Genomic DNA, 10,517 nt, shown 5'->3' on the forward strand with positions numbered 1-10,517 from the left:
TAGACTTGTGTATTATTCTCTTTCATCTTCTTTTTAACATGCATACACACAGTCTGCAGTGTTTCTAAAATACCCAGAATGGAGGTAAGTATATTTCACTTAGTTCATGTTCATACACTGTGTCATCTAAAGCAAATACATCTGCTTGACAAACAGCAGCTGAGAAATGTATTTATGTTTTACATTACGTAGTTTTCAACTTTGAAAAAGAAGAAAAAGTATGGAGGACACACACTACTTGATTTTAAGATGTACTATAAAGCCACAACAATCAAAGCAGTGTGGATTGAAGACAAAATAGACATAAAGCTCAATGGAACAGACTGGAGAGTTCAGAAATATATATATATAGATTATAAAATTATATAAAATTATTATAAAATTATATAAAATTGATTATATATAATATATAATCAATTTTTTACCTTTCTCTTTTTAATTTTTATTAGCATATATTTGCAGTACACAATGATTACATTCATTGTAGAAAATTGAATTGATACATGTACATAACAGATCTCAATTCTTTTTCTCCCTTTTCTCCACCCCTTGTTTTGCCAGCATCAGATTCATTTATACTTCCTTATAAAGTTAATTCTCACACATACATATTAACAACCAGGCTAGTAGGCCAAAATATATATAAAATACATAAGACAATAATACTAAATCAAGGTACCCTATTAGATATATTGTCCATACTGGATTACAATAGCCTCTCTCTCTCTCTCTCTCTCTCTCTCTTTCTCTCTCACTATTACCTGTCTTTTATTTTATATTTTATTTATACATTGAGTCTTTCATATAAAAGAAACCATGTGCTATTTAAGCTTGTGTGTCTGATTTATTTCACTTAACATTATGGTCTCAAGGTGCATCCATTTTCCTACAAATGACTCGTTTATCATTCTTTGTGGCAGAGTAGACTTCATTGTGTATAAACATTATATTTTCTTTATCCATTCACCTGTTGATGTTAATTTTCAAGATTAACTATTATAAATTGTGCTGCCATAAACATGAGTATGCATACACCACTGTAATATGATGTCTTTAACTCTTTCAAGAAGATACCTATAAAAAGAATAGCTAGACCAAATGGAATTTCTAGGTTTAGTTTTTTGAGGAATTTCCATACTGATTTCCGTAGTAGTTGTACCAGTTTACATTCCTACCAACAAAGAAAGGTTCCTTTTTCCCTACATTTGTTATTGGTAGCATTTCCCAGCATTTGTTATTGGTAGATCCCTTGATAGTAGCTATTCTTTCTGGAGAGAGATGGAACCTCAATGTTATTTTAATTCGCATTTCTTGAATGACCAAAATGGTGACTATTTTTTTCACATATTTATCGGCCATTTGTACTTCTTCATCTGAGAAGTATCTGTTCATTTTAAATGCCCATTTTTTGATTGAGTCTTTAAATTTGCAGGGTCTAAGTTTTTTGAATTCTTTATATATTCTAGATATTAGTCCTTTGACTGAGGAGTAGCTTGCAAAATTATTTTCCTATTACATATGTTGTCTTTTCACTCTGTTGTGGTTTCCTTTGCTGTGAAGAAGCTTTTGATTTGATGTGATCCCATTTGTTGATTTTTGGAATCATTTCTTGTGCAACCAGGGTTCTGTTCAGAAAGTCTTTGACAATGCCTGTGTCTTCATAAGTTTTACCTATTTTGTCTTTGAAATCTACTTTGTCTGAAATTTGGATAGCTACTTCTGCTTTTTTCTGGGTTCCTGGTGAATGAAATATTGTTTTCTATCTTTTGATTTTTTTTCTGGGGATTTCTTTTTTCATTAAAGTGTTTCTTCTACACTGCATATTATTGAGTTTTCTTTCTTGATCTATCCTGCCAATCTGTGTCTTTTGATTAGGAAATTGAGACCATTCACCTTGAGAGTTATTATTGAGAGGTATGGACTTATTCCTGTCATTGTATTATTATCATGTTGTTGATTTCCTTATTCTTTTCTTTTGCTTAGCTGCTCATCCCACTGGGTGTATTCATTCTTTTTTAATTATTGGCAATGTTGGCTTCATTATCTCTTTCTAGGATATACTTGAGAATTTTTTGTATTGCTGGTTTGGTGTCATTAATTTCTTGAGATGTTCCTTGTAATGAAAATACCTTATTTCTCCATCAATCTTGAAGGAAAGTTTTGCAGGGTATATAGGTTAGGGTTGGAATTTGTTATCCTTTAGGGCTTACAACACTTTACTCCAACTCCTCCTGGCCTTCAAGTCAAGTTTTGTGTACAAAGGTCTGATGTGATACTAATGGGTTTACCTTTATATGTGATGTGTTGCCTTTCTCTAACTGCTTTTAATATTTTGTCCGGCACTTGACTTCAGAAGCTGGCCCTGGGAGGTCCTGTGATGAGAGATGTAGGTGAGGATCTAACATATCTGTTGAACAACCATGGAAGACCACACCAAAATAGAGAAAATTGGAGAAGGCACTTAAGGAGTTGTATATAAGGGTAGACACAAAACTATAGGTCAAGTGGTAGCCATGAAGAAAATCAGACTAGAAAGTGAAGAGGAAAGGGTTCCTAGTACTTCAATTCAGGAAATTTCTCTATTAAAAGAACTTCATCATCCAAATATAGTCAGTCTTCAAGATGTGCTCATGCGGGATTCCAGATTATATCTCATTTTCAAATTCCTTTCCATGGATGTCAAGAAATACTTGGATTCTATCCTTGCTGGGCAGTTCATGGATTCATCACTTGTTAAGAGTTATTTGTACCAGATCCTTCAGGGTATTGTCTTTTGTCACTCAAGAAGAGTTTTTCACAGAGACCTAAAACCTCAAAGTCTGTTGATTGATGACAAAGGAACAATTAAACTGGCTGACTTTGGCCTTGCTAGAGATTTTGGGATACCTATTAGAGTATATACACATGAAGTAGTAACACTCTGGTATAGATCTCCAGAGGTGTTGCTGTGGTCAGCTCGTTACTCTACTCCAGTTGACATTTGGAGTATAGGCACCATTTTTGCAGAATTGGCAACTAAGAAACCACTTTTCCATGGGTATTCAGAAATTGATCAACTCTTCATGATTTTCAGAGCTTTAGGCACTCCCAACAATGAAGTATGGCCAGAAGTGGAATCTTTACAGGACTATAAGAATACATTTCCCAAGTGGAAACCAGGAAGCTTAGCATACCATGTCAAAAACTTGGATGAAAATGGCTTGGATTTGCTCTCTAAAATGTTAGTCTATGATTCTGCTAAACAAATTTCTGGCAAAATGGTACTGAATCATCCATATTTTGATGATTTGGACAATCAGATTAAGAAGATGTAGCTTTCTGACAAAAAGTTTTCATACATTATAATCCAGGACGAATAGTTGTATTTTTACTATTGATTCTATTTTTGTCTTCTATATTTTTCTTCTTTGTTGTAAAACTGAAACTGTACTTCACTTTCTAATTTCAAGAATATAACTTAAAAATGTAAATATTGTTCTATATAAATTTATAATTCTGTGTATGTGTGTAGATCTCACGGTGACAATTATTTGTTACTATAATAAAACTATAAATCTAAAAAATCTATTTTGTCCCTGAGATGGACTTCTGGTACTTTGAATATAATGTGGTGCTAAGAGGTTCTCTTTTGGTCATCTCTCTCTGGGGTACTACATGCCCCACTTATCTGTATGTTTGGGGTGTTTTCTGCCATTATTTCTGTGAACAGTTTTTTTACGGCATATATGTTATCTTCTGATTTTTCATTTATTGGAGTTACTCTTAGGTTAGTCTTCTTTGCATATCTAGTTCATGTCCTCTTGTTGCTTTTTAGGTGCCTTGGAGTAGTTGGTCTTTGAAGACATCATGATCTTCTAGTTCTAAAATTCTGTCCCTCAAATTGGTCACTTCTGCTGCCCATACTTTCAATATAATTTTTAATCGCTTCAATTTCCAATTGAAATTTTTTCATGAACTATAATTCTTTGCTAAGCTGGTCATTTATATTTTGTACCATTTTATGTAGCTCATCTATCTTTTTATTCATGTCTTCTGAAAACTCCTGGATCATTTGGGTATGATTTGCATTATTTGTTTAGTTATATTTTCTGTGATCCTACTGAATCCTCTTTGATCTTTTTCTAACCTCCTCTGTTATCCTTTTGAGTAATTCAAGTGTGTGTCATATGCTGTTCTGCCCCTCTATGCCCCCTGGATTGGTTTTGAGGAAGTTGGGAGTTTGGGGAGGGATTTTGTTTCTTTGTTTTCTTGTTTGTTTATTTGTTTTTTTGTTTTGTGCTGAGCTTTGTGAACACTTATAGTGCAAAGACATTGTTGGTAGTATAGAGATCTCTTCAGTTGCTTTTCAGTAATGTACTTTGGGCATGGCTAACTATAATCCTTTGCCTCAGCCCCAAGATCCAACCACCTTAGTTAATTTGGGAAGAGAGGATGCTATGAAATTAGCCTGACAACCGAGTTCTCTGGGAATAAACTCTAGTATTGTCAATGTCACAAGGGCAACCTGAATGTTGGCATACAGAGAAATAGTGACAATTATACAACCCTGGTAATATAACGAGACTCAGCTACAGTAGTATTAACCAAGACAAATTGAATACTAACACAAGAACCAATAATGTATTGCCTTTAACTCTAGAAGAGAAATCCACAATTATGGTATAAACATTAAGACAAACCAGGTATTGACTAACAGATAAAATGTACCAAATGCAATAGCTAATACTTCACTAATGGTATAAAAGAATTCAACAGTAATTTTACAGAGTTAACTATCAAAAGATTAATAATGCTTTATAGTTATACTATTAAAGATATAGGGTTTGAGAATGAGGAAATGCAAGAGGAAAAGTTTGAAACCTTAGACTATATGAGGAGGAGAGAGAAGTAGTAAAAGGATCCTACTGGGGAGTAAAAGAATGTCTATAGAATAAGGTAAAGGTAAGGAAAAAAATTGATGAGACAAAGAAAATAAAAGAAAGAGGGAGAAAAAACAAAAAGGAACAACTTTCTCTCTCTCTGTCTCTCTCTGTCTCTCTCCTTCCCAAATTATTATTTTCCAAGGTCTAATTTCTGAGCTGTTGTTGTTTACCACACCACCATTTTCCCAGAAGGTCTCCAACTGGTTTTTTAACAAAGGTGAAACTGAACAAATAAGTGGACAAGGAAAATGTTTTCAATAAATGATGCTTGAACAATTGAATGCATATGTAAAATTCTGAAGTAGAATACAAAAACCCAAAACCATCCCCCCAAAACCTCTCATTTTATACATTTTGTCTTGTGCAAAAATTAACTCTAAATAGATCAGAGACCTAAATGTACAACTTAAAACCATAAAACCTCTAGAAGGTTATACTGGAGTAAATATTTGTGACATTGCATAAGGCAAAGATTTCTTATATGTAACACCAAAAGCATGAGCCATTAAAAAAACTGACTTCATCAAACTCAATTGAGAAACTGAACTTCATCAAACTTGGAAATTTTGCTGCTTGGAAGAGACTACTAGAGAATGAAAATACAATTTAAACGGAGAAGGAGCAAATAAGGGAAATATAAGTCCAAGGATACAAATTTCAGCCAGCTATAAGAAAATAAGTTTAAGAAATATATTGCATGATAAAATGGTAACTCTAGTTAATACCAATGTATTGTACTCTTGAAAATTGCTAAGAAAGTAGATTTTAAGTGTTCACACCACAGAAAAATTAATTATGTGAGGTAATGCATATGTTAATTAGCTCAATTTAATCATTCCACAAAGTATACATATTTCAACATATTGTCCATGTGAAATATGTAAAATTTTACTTTTAATGAATTTTTTTAAAAATTTGAGTTACAACTAAATGGACCAAACTATGGAGTTGGAGGGAATATTTGCAAATAGCATATCTGATTAAGGACTGATATCCAGAATATTTTTTACTTTTTTGTTTGTTTGTTTGTTTTGAGACAGGGTCTCGCTATGTAGTCTAGGATGGCATGGAACTCCCTATGAAGCCCAGGCTGGCCTAGAACTCACAGCAATCCTTCTGCCTCAGCCTCTCAAGAGCTGGGATTGTAGGTGTACACCAGCCCTCCAGAATATTTTTTAAAAGAAACACTCAGAGTTCAATAGTAATAAAAACACGATTCAAGAAAAAGGCAAAACATCTGAACAGAAACTTCATCAAAAATATAAAGATGGCAAATGGATGTACAAGGCATAATCAAAAAATGTGGTGAATATTTAATTTTTAAAATTTATTACAGTAAAAGACACATTGCCATTAATCCCCCTTAAAATACTTTCCCTCACATTGAATTCAGTTATCTCATCTTCCTTGCCACTTTCCAAAGCAATCCTGAAAATCCTCTTCATGATGGTCATTTTGAGGTGTGATCAAAAATTCATTGATCACAATTACCAAGTGCCATGCAAGGGAAATGCAGGATCGTAAAAGTTTGAAGGTCCTAATCTGCTTCAGTCACCAAGCTGGCACCGTGTGATTTCTGGCTTTTCTCCCAAAGCCAAAATAACCATGAAAGGTAAACTTTTTGAATAGATTCAGGACATGGAGGCAGTCATGACAGCACAAATAAGACACAAAAGAGGACCTCCAGAACTATTTCAGAAGGTGGCAAGAATGAGGGGATAAGTGAGTTTAAAGTGAGGGGAGTATTTGTTTTGGGGGTCTTTTTGCAGTTTTTTTTTCCTTTAAATTCTTTTATTGGTAATTTTAGGTATGCCATACATTTACATTTCTCATTGGGAACTTGTGCCTTTACATGATGCATCTTGGTTCTTATTTTTTCCCCATTTTCTGCCCTCCCTTCACCTCCTCCACCCTTTCTTACTTACAAAGACTTTGTTTCAATTTTTTCCATTTCTCATAATTTTTCCTTTCCCTTCTTTCCTTTCCCCTACCCGTCCCACTTCCCCTACCACTTTGGACCTTTTCTTCTTATTTCACATTATCAATTATTCATTTTAATCATTGGTACCTTTTAGGTATACAATTACATTCATCATTGGAAATTTGCGCCTTTACATAATCTCTCTTGGTTCTTATTTTTGCCCCATTCCCCTGCCCTCCCTTCAACCCCTCCATCCCTCCCTATTTACAAAGACTTTGTTTCAATTTTCTCACATTAATTCCATTCCCTTCTTTCCTTTCCCCTACCCCTCCCACTTCCCCTTCCCCTTTGCCCCTTTTCTTCCTATTTCACATTATTATACCTTTTAGTCCTTATTTACACTTTCAATTTTTCACACTAGAGAAACTATTCAGTATTTACACATGTGTGTCTTCCTTATTTCACTTAAGAGTATCGCCTCAATGTGCATCCATTTAGCTATAAATGTCTCTAATTTCTCATTTTTATGGCTGAGTAGTACTCCATTTTTTTTTTAAAAAAACCACATTTTCTTGATCCAGTCTCCAGTTGATGGGCATTTAGGCTGTTTCCAAGTTTTAGCTATTACAAACTGTGCTGCTATGAACATGGGCGCACATATATCACTGTGGTATGATTCTTTTAATTCTTTGAGGAAGATACCCAACAGGGGATTAGCTGGGTCAAATGAGACTTCCAGGGGCTGGGGATTTAGCTCAGTGGTTCTGCCACCTGCCTTGCAACTGCAAGATCCCAGGTTTGATACCCGGTTCCAAAAAAAAAAAAAAAGGACTTCTGGTCCTAGTTCTTTGAGGTATCTCCATACTGATTTCCACAGTGGTTGCACCAGTCTACACTCCCACCAGCAGTGGAGCAGGGTTTCTCTTTCCATGCAGCCACGCCAGCATTTGTTATTGGTTGATTTCATGATAGCAGCCATTCTTTCTGGAGTGAGGTGAAATCTCCACCTTGTTTTCATTTGCATCTCTCGAATGACCAATGATGTTGAACACTTTTTCATATGTTTATTTGCCTTTTCTACTTCTTTGTGTGAGAAATGTCTATTCATTTCAGATGCCCATTTTCGTATTGGGTCTTTTAATTTGGGAGGTCTGATCTTTTTAAGTTCTTTATAGATTCGAGATAGTAGACCTTTCTCTGAGGAACAGCAGGTGAAGATTTTTCCCACCTTGTGGGTTGTCTCTTCACACTGCTAGTGGTTTCTCTTGCTGTGCAGAAGCTTTTTAATAAGAAGAGATCCCACTTGTTGATAGTTTATGGTAGTTCACGGGCAACTGAGGTTCATAAAAACTTTTCCTACATGAATATCTTCAAGAGTTCTACATAACCTTTGTTCCAGTCGGATCAGCGTTTCCATTTTAATATTTAGATCTTTAAACCATTTCGATTTTAGTTTAGTGCATGGTGAGAGATACAGGTCTAGTTTTAATCTTTAGCAAGTTGAAGCCCAATTTTTCCAGCACCATTTATTAAAGAGGCTATCTTTCCTCCAGTGAGGGTGTTTGGCTCCTTTATTGAAGATGAGATGGCTGAGTGTGTCTGGAGTTGTTTCTGCATCTTCTAATCTGTTCCACTGGTCCTCAGGTCTGTTTCTTTGCCAGTACCATGCTGTTTTTATCACAGTAGCTTTGTAGTAGAGTTGCAGGTTGGGGATTGTGATACCCCCTGCCATGTCTCTGTTACCTAGAATTGCTTTTGCTATTCTGGGTCTCTTCTTGTTCCAAATGAATTTTTGGACTGTTTTCTTGAGGTCTATGAAGTATGCTGCTGGGATCTCAATTGGAATTGCATTAAATCTATATAGCAGTTTTGGAAGTATGGCCATTTTCACTCTATTAATCCTTTCTACCCAGGAGCAGGGGATGTCTGTCCATTTTCTGATATCATCTTCAATCTCTCTTTTCAGAGTGCCATAGTTTTCAGAGAAGAGGTCTTTGATTTCTTTCATTAGGATGATTCCTAGGTATTTCAGTTTTTTGGATGTCATTGTGAAATCAATTTTTTGCCCTATTTCTCTCTCAGTGAGTCTGTCATTTGTGTAGAGGAAAGCTATTGATTTTTGTGTGTTGACCTTGTAACCAGGTACTCTACTGAATTTGGTTATTAAGTCTAGAAGACTTTTAGTGGAGTTCTTGGGTCTTCTATATAGAGTATCATGACATCTGCAAATAATGACAATTTGACTTCTTCATTTCCTATCTTTATTCCTTTTATTTCTTTCTCTTGTCTAATGGCTGTGGCTAATGTTTCCAAAATTATATTGAACAGGAGTGGTGATAGTAGACATCCTTGTCTTGTTCCTGATTTTAGTGTGAAGGATTTCAGTTTTTGACCATTTAGTATGATACTGGTTAGATGGCTTTTATCAGATTGAGGTAGAGACTGTCTATTCCGATTTTTTGTAGGGTTTTTACCATAAATGTGTGTTGGATTTTCTCAAATGTTTTTCTGCATCTAGTGAGATGATCATATGGTTTATGTCCTTGGCTCTATTGATATAGTGCATTACCTTGATTGATTTGCGTATGTTGAACCATCCCTGCATCACTGGGATGAATCTCACTTGGTCAGGGTGTATGATCTTCTTGATGATCTTCTGCATTCTATCTGGCAGTATCTTATTAAGGATTTTTGCATCTATGTTCATTAGTGAGATTGGCCTATAGGTTCTCCTTTTTGGTTGGGTCTTTCTCCACTTTGGGGATCAAAGTGATGCTTGCTTCCAGAAATGAATTTGGGAGTATTTCTTCCCTTTCAATTTCATTGAAGAATTTAAACAATAGTGGCAGTAGTTCCTTTCTAAAGGTCTTATAGTATTCAGCAGTGAAGCCATCAGGACCTGGGCTTTTCTTAGTTGGTAAGTTTTTAATTATGTTTTCACTTTCATTGGTTGATATTGGGTTGTTTAGAACTTTTAGGTCTTCTTAGTTCAACTTTGGTAATTCATACATGTCTAGGAATCTGTCCATTTCTTCTGTGTTTCCATCTTATTGGCATATAGGTTCTGGAAGTAGGTATTGATGATCCTCTGGATTTCTGCTGCATCTGTTGTAATTTCACCCTTTTCATTTCTAATTCCATGGATTTGGGCCTTTTCTTTCCTTTTTCTGATAAGGTAGGCTAAGGGTTTGTCAATTGTGTTTATTCTTTTGAAGAACCAACTCGACCTCATTAATTTTTTGTATCGTTCTCTTAGTCTTCATTGCATTGATTTCTGCTCTGATCTTTATAATTTCCTCCCTTGTATGAGCTTTGAGTTTGTCGTGTTCTTCCTTTTCTAGAACCTTGAGGTTCAGCATCAGGTTGTTTAATTGGGCTCGCTCTGTTTTCCTAATTTCTATATTCACTGCTATGAAGTTCCCTCATAGGACTGCTTTCATTGTGTCCCATAGATTCCGATATGCTGTACTGTCATTGTCATTTAATTGAAGGAACTGTCTGATTTCTCGTTTAATTTTCTCTGTGACCCATTGGTTATTCAGAAGTATGTTGTTCAATTTCCATGTGTTTATGAAATTTTTGTGGTTTCTTTTACTATTGATCTCCAATTTCATCGCACTATGGTCTGACAATATACAGGGGATAACTTCAATTCCTTTGCACTTACCTAAATA

The 10,517-nt window shown here is 35.1% G+C and overlaps 1 pseudogene; it reads left to right on the forward strand.

The window, feature by feature from the left end:
• Positions 1 to 2,420: 2,420 nt before the first annotated feature.
• LOC101725369 (cyclin-dependent kinase 1 pseudogene) lies at positions 2,421 to 3,314 on the forward strand (annotated as a pseudogene).
• Positions 3,315 to 10,517: the final 7,203 nt, after the last annotated feature.

This window comes from Heterocephalus glaber, unplaced genomic scaffold, assembly GCF_053883595.1.
Source record: "Heterocephalus glaber isolate CG9 unplaced genomic scaffold, H.glaber_assembly_v1.0 deba00001472, whole genome shotgun sequence".
In the NCBI taxonomy this organism is placed as follows: Eukaryota; Metazoa; Chordata; class Mammalia; order Rodentia; family Bathyergidae; genus Heterocephalus; species Heterocephalus glaber.